Source organism: Elephantulus edwardii, unplaced genomic scaffold (genome assembly GCF_000299155.1).
Source record: "Elephantulus edwardii isolate Elephantulus edwardi_28Jun2011 unplaced genomic scaffold, EleEdw1.0 scaffold00117, whole genome shotgun sequence".
NCBI classification, from domain to species: Eukaryota; Metazoa; Chordata; class Mammalia; order Macroscelidea; family Macroscelididae; genus Elephantulus; species Elephantulus edwardii.
Window position 1 is genome coordinate 3,420,110 of NW_006399867.1, and position 13,961 is coordinate 3,434,070.

The 13,961-nt window shown below is 41.0% G+C and overlaps 1 pseudogene; it reads left to right on the forward strand.

The window, feature by feature from the left end:
• The first annotated feature begins 5,443 nt into the window (after nt 1-5,443).
• Nucleotides 5,444-5,769, forward strand: LOC102857298 (annotated as a pseudogene).
• The last annotated feature ends 8,192 nt before the right edge of the window (nt 5,770-13,961 follow it).

Genomic DNA, 13,961 nt, shown 5'->3' on the forward strand with positions numbered 1-13,961 from the left:
GGTTTTCAGAAGCAGTTAATCACACGGGAGGAGAATGCCCATCCTTCACCACAGAACAGTTGGTGGATTCGAACCACATGCTTTCAGGGTTTGCAGCACAGTTTCTTACCACTAGGCCACCAGAGCTCCCTATGGTCATTAATAAGCAAGACAAAACTTCAAAAAGAAGCCAAAACAAGCGCGGTTTGGTGGCCTCTAGGCAGGAGAGTAAAGACTGAGCATCTCAACGAAAGAGAGATTTCCTTTCCATTGACTATACTTTGTGGCTGTTTACATTTTCACTATGAGCATGTAATTATTATTGGCTGTTTAAGTCCAGTCTCAACTTATGCAGATTCTGTAACAGTTGGTAGAAAAGATTCTGCCACTGAACCTCCAATGCTCTGTGTATGCAATTATATCCCCTTGAAAAAGGAAACATAGAATATGTTGTTTCATTATCCTGATCCACAAATAAATTGCTTGCAATCAAGGAAAATAAATGGGAAAATTCCCTGAGAGATCATTAGTAAAACACTATGGCATCTATCTTCCAGTTCCTAGTATTTTGTCCTCTCTTAATGGTCACAGAACCACATGTCAGTTCAGTTCTCTCTCTCAGGGTCAGAATACTTCAGGAAGTCAGACACTCTGAATTTCTGGAGCCATTTGGTGAATATCAATACTTGCTAGAAAAGGGTAGGGAAGGAATATAAATTATTAAAAAACTCCTTCACCGGCCGTTATGCCATTAAGTACTTTCAACATTAGCATGTCTTCACAGACTGCATTATTTGAAAGAGAGCAATGTGACCAATCACTGACATTTCTCCTTCTCATCCAAACCTCCAGGACTAGCTGACCCCAGGCCTCTCCATCAATGGTTCAAGTGCATCTTTTGAACCCATTTGACGGTGTCCCTCAATAAGGGCACCTTTTTCAACTAGGATGCCTCTTTTTGACCTGCAATCATTTCAACCATTTCTACGACTCCAGGCTCCACCAGGATTTCTATTATTGCATGTACCTTTCACCGTGATTCTAAAACTGACCTTGAATGAAGAGACAAACAATTTTTCATCTGTTTGCTCAATTGTATTTCGCATTGTACTGCTCCAAGCCAAGACTTTTCTTTTGAGTTGAAAAGAAAAGGGGAGGGGGGAGGGGACCCACTAATGCTTTTACCTTCCAAAGTCACACAAGTGCTTTTTCAATGTCTCTGCATTTTGTTTCGTGCACTCAATGCTCAGACTTCTCGATCGAGAGACATATGGTTTAGGCCCATTTTAGCAACTCCATAATAAAACCGATTATAAAAATAAGCATCTAAGAATATCCTTTGCTTTTTAGATTGACACTGCCGCTTACCACTCAAGACGGGCTCATGAGATGCTCAGACAACTCTGTGGTCAAATTTTCTGTGGCTTATCTCGAATGCCACCTCCCCACTCAGGGACTTTGGGCTGTGTGAGTAGTCATTCACGTTACGGCAACTGTCGCCTGCCTTTGTTTCAAACAATTCTGGCTCGTAGGTGAAATTATCATTCTCAAATGGCTTCCCTTTAAGGAAGTAAGTGATAATCTATGAGTCTTAAACCAAAAATATCCCTGGAAGTCTTTTTTAAAACGGGAACAGAATTCAGCCAAACTAACGAAAACTGTTGTCTGTGTTGAGCATTATGTTCTTGTAAGAGCTATCTCTATGGGATCTAATTGACAACAGTGACTTGAAAGATTAGGTTGGAAATTTAGAGGGCAGTGAGTTTATGTTAATGGAGGAGGAACAACTCTGAAAAGGAGAGGAAGAATGATTGCACAACGTGAAGAATGTAATCGATATCACTGATTTGTACATGTACAAACAGCTCAATTTGTTTATGTCTTGCTGTGTATATTCTCAACAACAACAAAATAAATATTTTTTTAAAAAAAGTAATATCACCCACATTCTCAACTTATTACCTAGAAAACTAGGATCAATGATTCAGTGTATTTCCCTCAAAATGTTTACCTACCTATACTTATGTTTTTAAAAAATATACTATGAATTAAAAAACCAAAAAAGCAAATTAAAATCAGCACTGCCTTTCCCTAAAATCAGAATTTTCAACAATCCTATGAATAAGTTTTTATTTAGTCATTCATTCATTCATTCAACAGATGGGAACTCCAGTGGCTTAGTGGTTAAGGAGTCGCATTGCAAACCCAAAGGCAGGCAGGTCGAATCCACCAGCTGCTCCAGAGGAGATAGATGGACAATTTCCTCTTGTGTGATTTACCGGCTCTGAGAGCCACTGGAGGATCAGTCATGGGTCAGTTCTGACTTGATAGCAGTGACAAGAGTTTATGTACGTGTCAATTACTTCCAGGGGTCTTGGAAATAGAATTTTAAAAAACAAAAAGCTGTTGGTGTCTGATCAATTCTGATTCATGGTGACCCATTGTGCGATAGAGCAGAACTGTACTCTATAGGGGTTTTAAGGCTGTGGCCTTTTGGAAGTAATTAAATGTTTTCCTTTTAAGATGTACATAAAAATAGTGTAGACAGCGTGAGGACTGACAACTCTGAGTTCTACTAAATCCACAAAGGATAATTGTCCTCATCTACAATATGCACAGAACAAAACTATTTCCTACAAAGTCAGGCTTGGTCTCCCACATACCTCACCTACTCCTATTAATTCCAATAGCAATCCTACTGCACTACTGGGTCTGAAATCCGTTGCCATAATTACACAGATTTCATGGAAACATACCTCATAGATTATGGGGTTTCTGAGCAAAGTAAAGAGGTTACAGTGTAGGTTGGCAAAAGGATACAATTTCTCAATCAGGACAGCTTTTAAAGTGTGCTTGCAGGTCCTTCAGCCTTTCAGCTTTAGGTCAGTGTTACAAAGCTATCTTAGTCTTACCAACTATGGTATCTTTCCCACTCCTCTAACAAGCTCGGGCAAAGGCTTCTAGCTCTGGTTCCATGGGGAGGGGTAGCAGTCCCAAGGGCCATTCTGTCTCAATTTTCTGTCTGATTCTCTGTTGCTTCACCAGCAGCTGCTGCTTCTACTCCTGTAGGCCTTGATCTGAGTGGTGCAGGAATCTTTGGCCCAGAAAGACATGCATTGTGTTCTGAGCTTCTTCTTCATCCGTGGTGAGATTCCCCAGTTTCTACCACTGCACCCGCTCAGTTTAAACCTGGTGGAATGGGAAAACTAGCCAATCCTTTGTTGGACACACTAGCACATCTCTTTGCATATCCTCCCTTAGCCATGTGACAAAGTCAAGGGGGGTGGCCTAAGAAGGCCATTTTGAACAATAGACACAGAGTACCTTGGTGTATCTGGGTGGATTCAAACCATGAACCTTGTAGTGCCCCCCCAGGGACTCCTGAAAACATAATAATAGTGAGCCATGAAAAGAGAGCACTGGCCACCTGGAACTTATGTATGGCTTGGTTTGGAGATGCAGATATTAAAGAAATATTAAATAAATAATAAATAACTATTTTATATGAATATTAAATCTATTCTATTTACATAAATAAATAACAACACAAACTAGAAATGAACATAGGAAACCTGCTTTAATTTGGAAGTTTATTAAAGCTGTGATGTTTGAGGTGAGGCCTGAAAGAGAAATAGGAAAAAGCCTGGTCCAACATTGGAGGATAAGTATTTTAAATAAGGAAACAACATGAGTGGAGACCTTGGAGGATGAAAGAGGAAGGGCAGTCAAGGACACTGAAGGGAAATGGGAACAAGGATTGAGAAAAATGAGTAAGGTAAGAGAGAGAGGGTAGGTGAGACTAGATCATGTGAGCCTTGTAGGTAATAATGAGGGTTTGGATTTTAGGCTAACCGTAAAGGTGTCTTTGAAAGTACTAGAGAGGGAAGTATCTTTATCAGATATCTGGACTTTGTTAGAAGGGTAGATAGCAAAAGGAGAATTGAAGCTCTGGTGTATTCACACAATGGAATACTATGCTGCATTAAAAACAAGGAACTCAGGCGATATTATTCAAAATGGGTGACCCTGGAGTACATTATGCTGAGTGAAATATCTCAGTCACAAAAGGACAAATACCGCATAGTGCCACTGTTGTAAAACAGGACTGACATCGGGGTTAAGGGAACACTGAGAAAGAGCGGATAAATAATGTATACTGCATTGAAATAGATGAGCGGGGGGGGGCTGTTTGGAGGGGATATGTGATTGGGTATTATTCTCATGACAGGAGTCCAGAATGAAGGCTGCATAGTGGCGTGGACTTGGTGGGAGTGATTGTATAACAATGAAAGAATTTTTCTTTTACTTTACCTTTCAAAGAGCGAATTGTGGGGAGGGAGGAGTGGGCAGGGAGAAAAGTGCAACAATGAATGAATGGAAATCTCAGTCTCTGTCAATTTTCATTAAAATTTATAATAATAAAAATTAATTTTTTTAAAAAAAAGAATTGAATATGAGGTAAGAGGTTGCTGCCATGTATAGTTGAAATACGATGGGGTGTTGAAAGATGGAATGGTTGATTTCATTGATTTCATGCATCCCCTTGGTGAGATAGTCACTCCCAGTGACTTTGCCAAATCCTAATTGACTAGTCATCTAGGACAGCAACATGTGATTAAGGCAGCTGACTTTCAGTTGAGTAAATTTCTCTCTATCATGTAATGTAATGAAGTCATCCTCCAAAAGGTAATCTCTTTACATGATAGAATTGAGCTTGATATAAACAATCAGTCAAGGTCGCACCAGTGCAGGGAGGATCCTAAACCATCACTTCTGAACTATAAAAAGCTAAGAGCCAAGTACAGGAAAAGACTAAAGGTGCACAATCAATGTGCACAATCAATGTGCATAATCAAAGAAACACCAAACAGCATTGATAAACGCCAGAAACTAGCAGACAGGTTCATAGATGGAACTGATGTGGTCAAAAACCATGAACTGAGCAATGATTTTGTAAATTACTGCCTAACTTGGGAGGGACTGGAGAGCATTATGCTGAGTGAACTAACTCAGTCCCACAAATACTGTATAAAATCATTATTGTAGAACATGTATGAGGATCCTAGGGGGGGAAGGGGGGGAAGCAGAGGGGTGAGGATGTGTGGGGGTGGGGGAAGATTAATCATGGGGTCACACAATTTGGTGGGGGGGTGAGGGAAGTGAGGAGGATCTGGTATGAAAAATAGTATATTCGAATTTTGTAAATAAACTAGTATTTAAAAAAAATAATGTAAAACAGAACATATATGAATGATTTTATGAAACAATGTAAATGAAAGATTGTATAAAACACAATATAGATGAATGAAACATACTTTAAAGGTATTATTATATGAAATTCAATAAAAATTTTAAAAAACCAACCATGAATTGAATTTGCAGCCTCCAGAATTACAAGAAAATAAGTTTCTGTTCTTAAAAGCCAACTACTAGAAGCTTCCAGTGACCATTTTGAGTAGAAGCTATGGTTGAACACCATCTAGATTTGATTTTTTGCCACAAGCAGGCTGATGGGGTCATTGGGAGACTATGTGTAAAATGTGACAGCCAATGTATGACTCATGTGTGTGCCCCTGCACCTTGGTGTGCATATGTGATCGATGTCATTCCAGCTCTTACCAGGGGCGCTGCCTGATTTGAGGAGTTCTTGGAGTCTCCTATGACTATTACTATAAGGAACACACCATCCAGGAGAAGGATCCAGATGGTTGCCCAATGATTGTCAGTGTGGGGTGTTTTAAGGCTGCTCTCTTCCAGGAACAAAAGAAATACTGCTTCAAAAAGAGGTGATTGACCGGTGGTCCCTTCCTCCCCCTGTAAAGCTGCTGCACCACCAGCAGAAAGGAAGTGGAGACCCAACACCCCTAGACTTGCCTGTCAGCATCCTGGCTCCTTTCCATCTCCTTCCTCTCCACTCACACCGTCATGGTAGGAATGAAAGAGGGGTTTTCGTATGGCACTCTAGTAGACTTTTCAGAGATAAATCTATCACTAGTTCATAGTTTGTCTTGAATTAGAGACAAAACCTCCATTATCCACATGGATATGCTTCCTACATCAGGAGCTTCTGAAACAACGCTGTCATTCCAGTCTTCTGTTTGGGGCATCATCTGTGAGGCTGTCCTCATTACCACAGTGGAAAGCACCCTCTTAAAGCGGTTCTGATGGCAGTTGACCTTGATGAAGTATCATCAGGGTGTGGTGGGGAGCTCACAGAACAATAAATGTGAGGTTTGAACTAGTTAAGCTTGCCAGTGGTGCTGGATTCATGTTCTTTCTCTTCTGAGAAATTGGAAACGCTTACTGCTCTGACTTACTGTATTAATAAAGTTGGTGTTTATTTTCTGGTTAAAAAAAAAGGCCAACTACTGTGGTATTTCTGGTACCCTAGCACTAGGTAACTAGGACAACAGAAGAGATGGAAATAAGCAGATGGCTTATATTTATAAAGTAGAATAGACAGTACATGGAAAGAGTGACCATTCAAGTGGAAGGGTAATAAAATGGTAGTGGTACAGCTAACCACACTCTCTTTTTGAAATACCATCTTCTCTGATCATCTCCAATATCATCTCCAGGCTTTATCTATGAACTAAGAATGCTACTGTTGCTAAACACCATCAAGTGTGACTCATAGAGACTATGAAAAGCAGATCTGACCCTGATCTGCCGTGTCACCTTCACAGTCTCAAACCCGCTCAAGTCCATTGCTGCAGTCAAGGTATCAATCCACCTAATTGAGAGTCTTCCTATCTTTTGCTGTCCCTCAAACGTCCCTAAGTGTGTTGTCCCTCTCCAAAAAATAGTTTTTCCTAGCAACATGGTCAAAGTATGTGAGATGAAGCTTTGTCATCCTCGCCTCCAAGGATCACTCTGGCTGCACCTTCTCTAAGACATATCTCATTGTTCTTTTGACACTCCCTGGCAGCACTCTTCTCCAACACCACAGATCAAAAGCGTCAATTATTCTTCTTTGAAAGAAAGAAGAATCATCCTTAGTTATTGTCCAGCTTTCAGTAGCATAGCAAGCAACTGAAAAGACGATAGCCTGCTTCAGAAGCAGCTTAATCCTCAAATTAACATCATTGCTTTTCAATAATTTGGAAAGGTCCCTGACTGCAGAGTTTCCCAGTGCAATATGTCTTCTGATCTCTTGACTGTGGGTACCAAGAGTACTGATTGTGGATCCAAGTAAGCTGAAAACATTGACAGTTTCAATCTTTTCTCCTTCTATTGTGATGTTGCGTATTGGCCCAGTGGTGAGAATTTTTGCTTTCTTGATGCTGAGGTGTAATCTATATAGATGCTCTTGATCTTCTTGATCTTCAGGGTTTGATCTTCTGCAGCAAGCATTACTATTTACCTTTAAAATTTTGCTGAATAAAAGTGATAATGTATGGAAAGTATCAACAGTCAATGCTAAAAAATAAAATGCTATTATTTAGTGCAGTCATAAGAGATATCATGAATGGATGGCTCTAATAAACAGAAATGTATTCTCTTACAGTCAGTAAGGCAGGAAGTCTTTCCCTTCAGCATCTGTAGGTCAGATGTTCCTTAGAGATTGCCAATATCTTGACCTTCTCACATGTCCAGAGCTTCCTAGTGAAGGTACTTGAATGTAAAAGGACACACTCCACTCCTGGCAATTCTTTCTGGACAGGACTGAGCTTCCACCTGGTGGAAGGGCCTTTCCCTAGGGTGTGGTCTATGGTATCTTTTTATCTCACAAGGACTGAAAAGAGAGGAAACTGAACCAAGAGCAGTTGTTCAATCACAAAGGAATGGATTGAGAAATTATGATACATTCACACAATGGAATGCTATGCATCATGCAGGAGAAATAACTTTGTAAATTATTACCTAACTTCGGAAAGACTGGAGAGCATTATGCTGAGTGAACTAACTTAGTCCCATAAGGATAAATATTGTATAAGAACGTTATTGTAGAATGAGTATAAGGACCCAGGAGGGGTGGGAGAGGCTAGAAGCAGAGGGATGAGGATGTGCAGGGGGAAGAGGGGATTAATCACGGGGTTGTACAATTTGATGGGAGGGGGTGAGGGAAATTGAAAGAATTTGTTCAAATTTGTATTTGAATTCTGTAAATAAACTAGTAGAAAAATTTTAAAAAAATAATAAAAAGAAGCGACACTGAAATCCCAGGGGCACATGGTTCGAATCCACTAGCTGTTCTGCAGAAGAAGGATGAGTAGTCTCCCCCAGTACAATTTACTGCCTCTGAAAACCCACCAGAGGGTCAGCTATGGGTCTGACTCAACGGCAAACAACCACAACAATTTCACGCTTACTCGTAATTATTTGGTTCTTCAGATCATGGAGGATCATTGTACGCCTTCCACTTTATATCATTACATACGTAATTAGGGGAGGGAGGACCTAATTTAACCCATGACAGGTGCTATTATTCCCTCTTTGCCTCACACGTCATCTTTGCCCTTTGTATTATTACCACTGTTGATGCTGGATTGACTGTCTTTTCTTCACCCACGTACTCATTGCTTCTTCAATTTCCTCTACTTCCTTTCACACAAGACTAACATTACCCTCTTCCAGCTCACAAATCCCCGGTGAATGGACTTTATTGTCCTTGGCAGTTTCTTGCAAAATAGAGCAAAGAACTAGGTTCTAGTCTACTATCAGAAAGTCCTTCAGACACCAAGGTCTATTTAATGCTCCTTATCTTTTATTAATGGATTCTAGTGGTATAATAGCCCTAAAACCTGCTCTATCCTGTGCCAACTTTACTGTCTCTGACACACCTACCCTTTTTACCCCAATCACTACATCAATCCATCTCATCAATGGTCTTCTTCTCTTTCTCTGTCCCCCCACCCTTCCAAGCATGATGTTCTCCAAGGACTGGTCCCTCCTTGCAACAAGTGCAAAGTGTGTCAGACGAAGCCTCAGAATCCTTGCCTCCAAGGAGCAGCCTGGCTTCATCCTCTCCAGGATGAATCTGTTTGTTCTCCTGGCAGACCATGGTATATTCAACACTCATCTCCAGCACCACAGCTCAAAGGCATCAATTCTCTTTCTATCACCCCTAGTACATAGGGTCATCATGAGTAGCAAGCTTCTCAACAACACATAGCAACAACAACAGTGGTATAATAGATTAAATGTTGGGCTGCTAAGCATCAGGTCAACAGCTGGAACCCACCAACTGTTCTGCAGGAGAAAGATGAGTCAGTCTCCTGTCATTATGATTCACAGACTTGGAAAGCTGAGGGAAGGTCACCATGAGTCAGAATTGATTTGACCACGGTGGGTTTGGTTGGGCTTTTATCATTTATAATTTTTTATGAAAACAGATTCAGTTAGTTATGGTTTCCTCATCCTCATTTTGGTTACGAGTGCATTTACTCAGACAGATAAAGAATAAAAATATTCTCCAGCAAGAGATTCTGAATCTACACTCAGAGTTCTTATGAGACCATCACCATAATAAGAAAAAATGTACTTGTCCTCTTAAAACAAAAGAAGATCATCATGGAACTACCTAAACTATTGGCTAATATATTTACTATTTTCATTGCGCCAAATTGCAACTTTACTTTTGGTGCCAGGAATTCCAATGGTTGCAGAAGTTGCACTGGACAACTCTCTAATTAAGTAAGTTAAGGAATGAACCAGAGCTCATCAATGCCCTGGTTTTGACAATGTGCTAGGATTATGTAATATCATTGGAGGACGCTGAAGAAAGGGTATACAGGAACTCTCTGCACCATTTTTCAACTTCTTCAGAGTCTTAGCCTATTTTAAAATAAAAAAGTTATAAAAAAATAAAAGACAAGTTAAAATTAATTGGTGCGATGCCATGGTTGATGCATTCTATAAGAGGACTTCGCACTTTGAGGGGAAGCAAAAGGCTTCGCAGTGATTCAGCCCTTCTCTTGGGTCTCTTTATTTTAAACTTTGACTTCCAGTTCCTGTTCTAAGTTAGCAAAGATGCAAAAGCTGAACTCAAGACACAGGAACCCCTAGGTAGATTCAACACTGTAAAAATATATCCATTGACAGAGAAGTCTACATTCCAAGCCTATTATTCCAGAAGCCCAAATGATAATAATGACTTCCATGTCTTGTGACAAATAGTTCTTATCCTGGGGCTCTCAGGATCACAACATAAGAGTCTTCCACCAAGCCAACCAACCCCAGAGCACTCCCACCTTTCTCTCCATAAGTCCTGAAAAGTTCACTGGCATTTAGCTGGCCAAACATTCATCACCACTGGTGGTTAAGTGGCAAATCCCTCACTAGTCATGGAAGAGATCTGAAGCTGTCACACCCCCAGCATAGACACGCCCTTTCAACACTGATGGTCTGTGTGTTGCTATGATGCTGAGCAGGTTTCCATGGAGAGTCCAGATTAGGATCGAGTAGAAAGGCAGACCCAGTGGCCTTCCAAAGATCAGCTAGTGAAAACCCTTGAATCACAAGGGCCCAATGCAGCACTGATAACAAGAGGGGTGCAAGACTGGAGAACATTTCTTTGTGCAGGGAGTTGCTATGATTCAGGGCGGGGAAACATCGCTGCAGCTAACAAGAACAACTCCAATGCTTTGCATAAATGTCTTCAAAAGTGTCCAGGAAATCCATATGGAGCACTGAAAATAACAGTAATATCTATTGTTGATTGGACACATCTAAGCCTTTTGCAGGGAGCTCTGATGGCCTAATGGCAAGAAGCTACACTGCAATCTCAAAGACACATGGTTCGAGGCCAACAGCTGCTCTGCAGGAGAAGGATGGCCCATCTCCTCCTGTGCTATTAACTGCCTCTGAAACCCGACCAATGGGTAGGTTCTGACTCTATGGTACACAACAATAACAAACCTTTTGCATCCATTCTTGTTGTTGTGTACCATCAAGCAAGTTTTCAGAGGTAACCATCTTTCTCCCTAAGAGCAGCTGATGGATTCAAACCACACGCCTTTGGGTCGGCCGAGTAACTTCTTACCACTAAGCCACCAGGGCTCCCTCTGCACCCATTATCTTATTTCATTCTCATAAAACCAAGGGTAGGTAAAATAACCCACTCTTAAACCAGCAATTCTAGTCCAGTGGCTCCTCCGGATGAATTTCTGCTTCCCGTGGTGATTAGAGTCCATGTCCCCATCATTCCCACCATTCCCCACCCCTCTAGAAAGCCTTGACTCCGATAAGTGAAAATCACTCCATCATGAGATGTGGAACGGGGGTGGGGGGGAGAGAGAGAGAGGATTATTCTTGCCTTCAAGTAAGAGTGTGAAAAACAAGCTTAATCAAACCTGAATAAAATAGAATTTTTGAATACCTTTGAAAAGACTTATAAACTAAATAGCTTTCACCCACCTCTCTGCTCTGCAAAATTATCATGCACACACCTGATGTTTAAGCAAAGAAATCCATTAAGTAAGCCAACCCAACATCCAAAGACCCAGATTTAGAGATTTATTCACTTGCTCTAATGAATGTCCAACTCAGAATAACATTTTGTCTTCAAAGAGCCCTGGAGGTTCTTATCTTTGTTATCTTTCGTTAGTAGAAATATTACATCTTTGAAAAGAGGAGAAACATTATTCCCATCGCTAAAACAGAAAAGGCTTTGAACTATTTAAGTATAAATCAACTCATAGTTACATATAAACAAACAAAAAGAAAATTAAAAGAGAATATTTCAAACCAGGTTAGCTGTCTTCTATGTATTCAGGCATTCATTTCTAAACCAGCACTAGAATATTCACACATCACTTCAAATTTTTCTGAAGTGTCTCCCAAGCCGCCGTCCAATCAGTTAACAATTTAATTATTTTCTCAAGAAAGGAGTCAGATTCTCAGATAAGTAAAGCTTTCAGACCTTGATTCAGTTAGGTATTTTCCGTTTGATATTATCTCTTTCACCAATGAAAACATTCTTTATACATTATATGCAGATTTACCTTACTTCATTTGTATTTAAAAATGCGTCCCTCAGCTGACCAAGGGTTGACATGAAAAGGCATAACAGATGCCTCAAGGTCCTCCAAGCACAACTGGGCTGTTTGTGCACTGCACAGAAGACCCCAGGCCAACTCATACGTGAGGACAGAATCCAGCCGTCTTTTGATCACGGATTTTCATGATCTGGCCCAAAGCCCTTCGGCTGCCGCCTGGAGTTTTCTTATTGTTTACTGCCCTCAAGTTAGTTTCCAACTTATGGTTATCCTGAGCATAATAGAACAAAATGTGGTCCAGTCCTGCCCTAGCCCCTGGTCTTTTTCAGATCAGATCACTGTTGTCCAAGGGCTTTGCATTGGTTTGTTTCTAAAAGTAAGATACCAGTAAGACTAATACCTTAGTCTGAAAGCTCCACTGTTGTTGTTATGTGCCGTCAAGTTGCTTGCGACTCATAGCAACCCTATGCACAACAGCCCTAAACCCTGCTCTATCCTGTGCCAATCGCATTGCCTCTGACACACCCATCCCGATTACCCTGGTCACTGAATCAATCCACCTCATCAAGGATCTTCCTCTCCTGCGCCGTCCCTCCAGCCTCCCAAGCATGATGTCCTTCTCCAAGGACCGGTCCCTCCTTACAACATGTTCAACAAGCTCCACTAAACGTGTTCAATATCATAGCACCACACAGATCTCCACTGGCAGATGATGACTGTGTCTGAGGTGCACTGGGAGGAGAAGGCGAGAATTCTCCCACTGAGTCGCCACGGCCTCGCCTGAAGAACCTTTTTGTGTTTTCTCTATCCTGTGTAGAATGGTAAAAATGTACCTGCATCAATCAATGGTAATTAATGCCTATTAATTGTCTATTGATTACATCTATTGATAATTGTCTATTGATAGAATCATCAATGCCTGTTGATTGTCTGGAAAGGGCAATGGTATTTGTTAACTTTAAGTCAAATAAAAGATTTTTTTAAGTCAATAAAAAATTACTTTCTATATTAAAAATAAATGAATGCATCACTAGTGTACCTACTCAGTGGGATTCCTTTTTATAATCAACCCGCAAGGACCTCAGGTGCCAAATGTGACCTGGACATTGCCACCTGTCATCTATCCTCCCTGCTAAGTCGTCCACACACCACCTGTAGGCAGAAAGGGAAAGGTTACATTTCATATGGAGAGCAGAAAATAATCAAGGCAAAGGAAGACACTGGAAGGAGCACAAGAGTTCAAGGCAACAACAGTAAATTCTATTGCACACACACACAATCCTGCAACAGCAGTTATGACCATAATCTAGGAGTGGATGCTCAGGCAGATGTACTGCATAGGAATGGGAAGATAAATGGGACAATACACCCCAAGACAGATAGCTAGACAGACAGGTAGATAGCTATGAATGTATGTGATGTACATGTGTGTTTGGTAGGGAATATGGGAATACAAGCATTCATGCATACTGCAAACACATGTATGTATCTAGGAGCGAATATGTGTGTGTGTGTGTGTGTGTGTGTGTAGCTAGGAGCATATACATACATGATGGTGTTGTTGTGTACCATCGAGTCACCTGCGACACATAGCAGCCCAATGGACAGCAGCTCTGAAGCCTGCCCTGTCCTGAGCCAGTTTCACTGATTCTGACACACCGACCCCCATTGCCCCAGTCACTGTATCAATCCATCTCATCCAGGGTCTTCCTCTCCTGTGCTGTCCATCCACCCTTCTGAGCATCATGTCCTTCTCCAAGGACTAGTCTCTCCTGAACACATGCCCAAAGTGTGTGAGATGGAGTTTCAAAATCCTAGCCTCCAAGGAGAGACTTGGTTTCACCCTCTCCAGAACAGATCTATTTGTTTTCTTGGTTGTTTATGGTATGTTCAAGATTCTCCTCCCCCAGCCCAATCTGAAGGCATTGATTCTTCTTCTGTCATCCTTAGTCATTGTCCAGTTCTGTGATGCTTAGCAAGTAATTTCTAAGACCATGTCCTGGATTAGGTGCATCTTAGTCTCTAGACTAACATCGTTGCTTT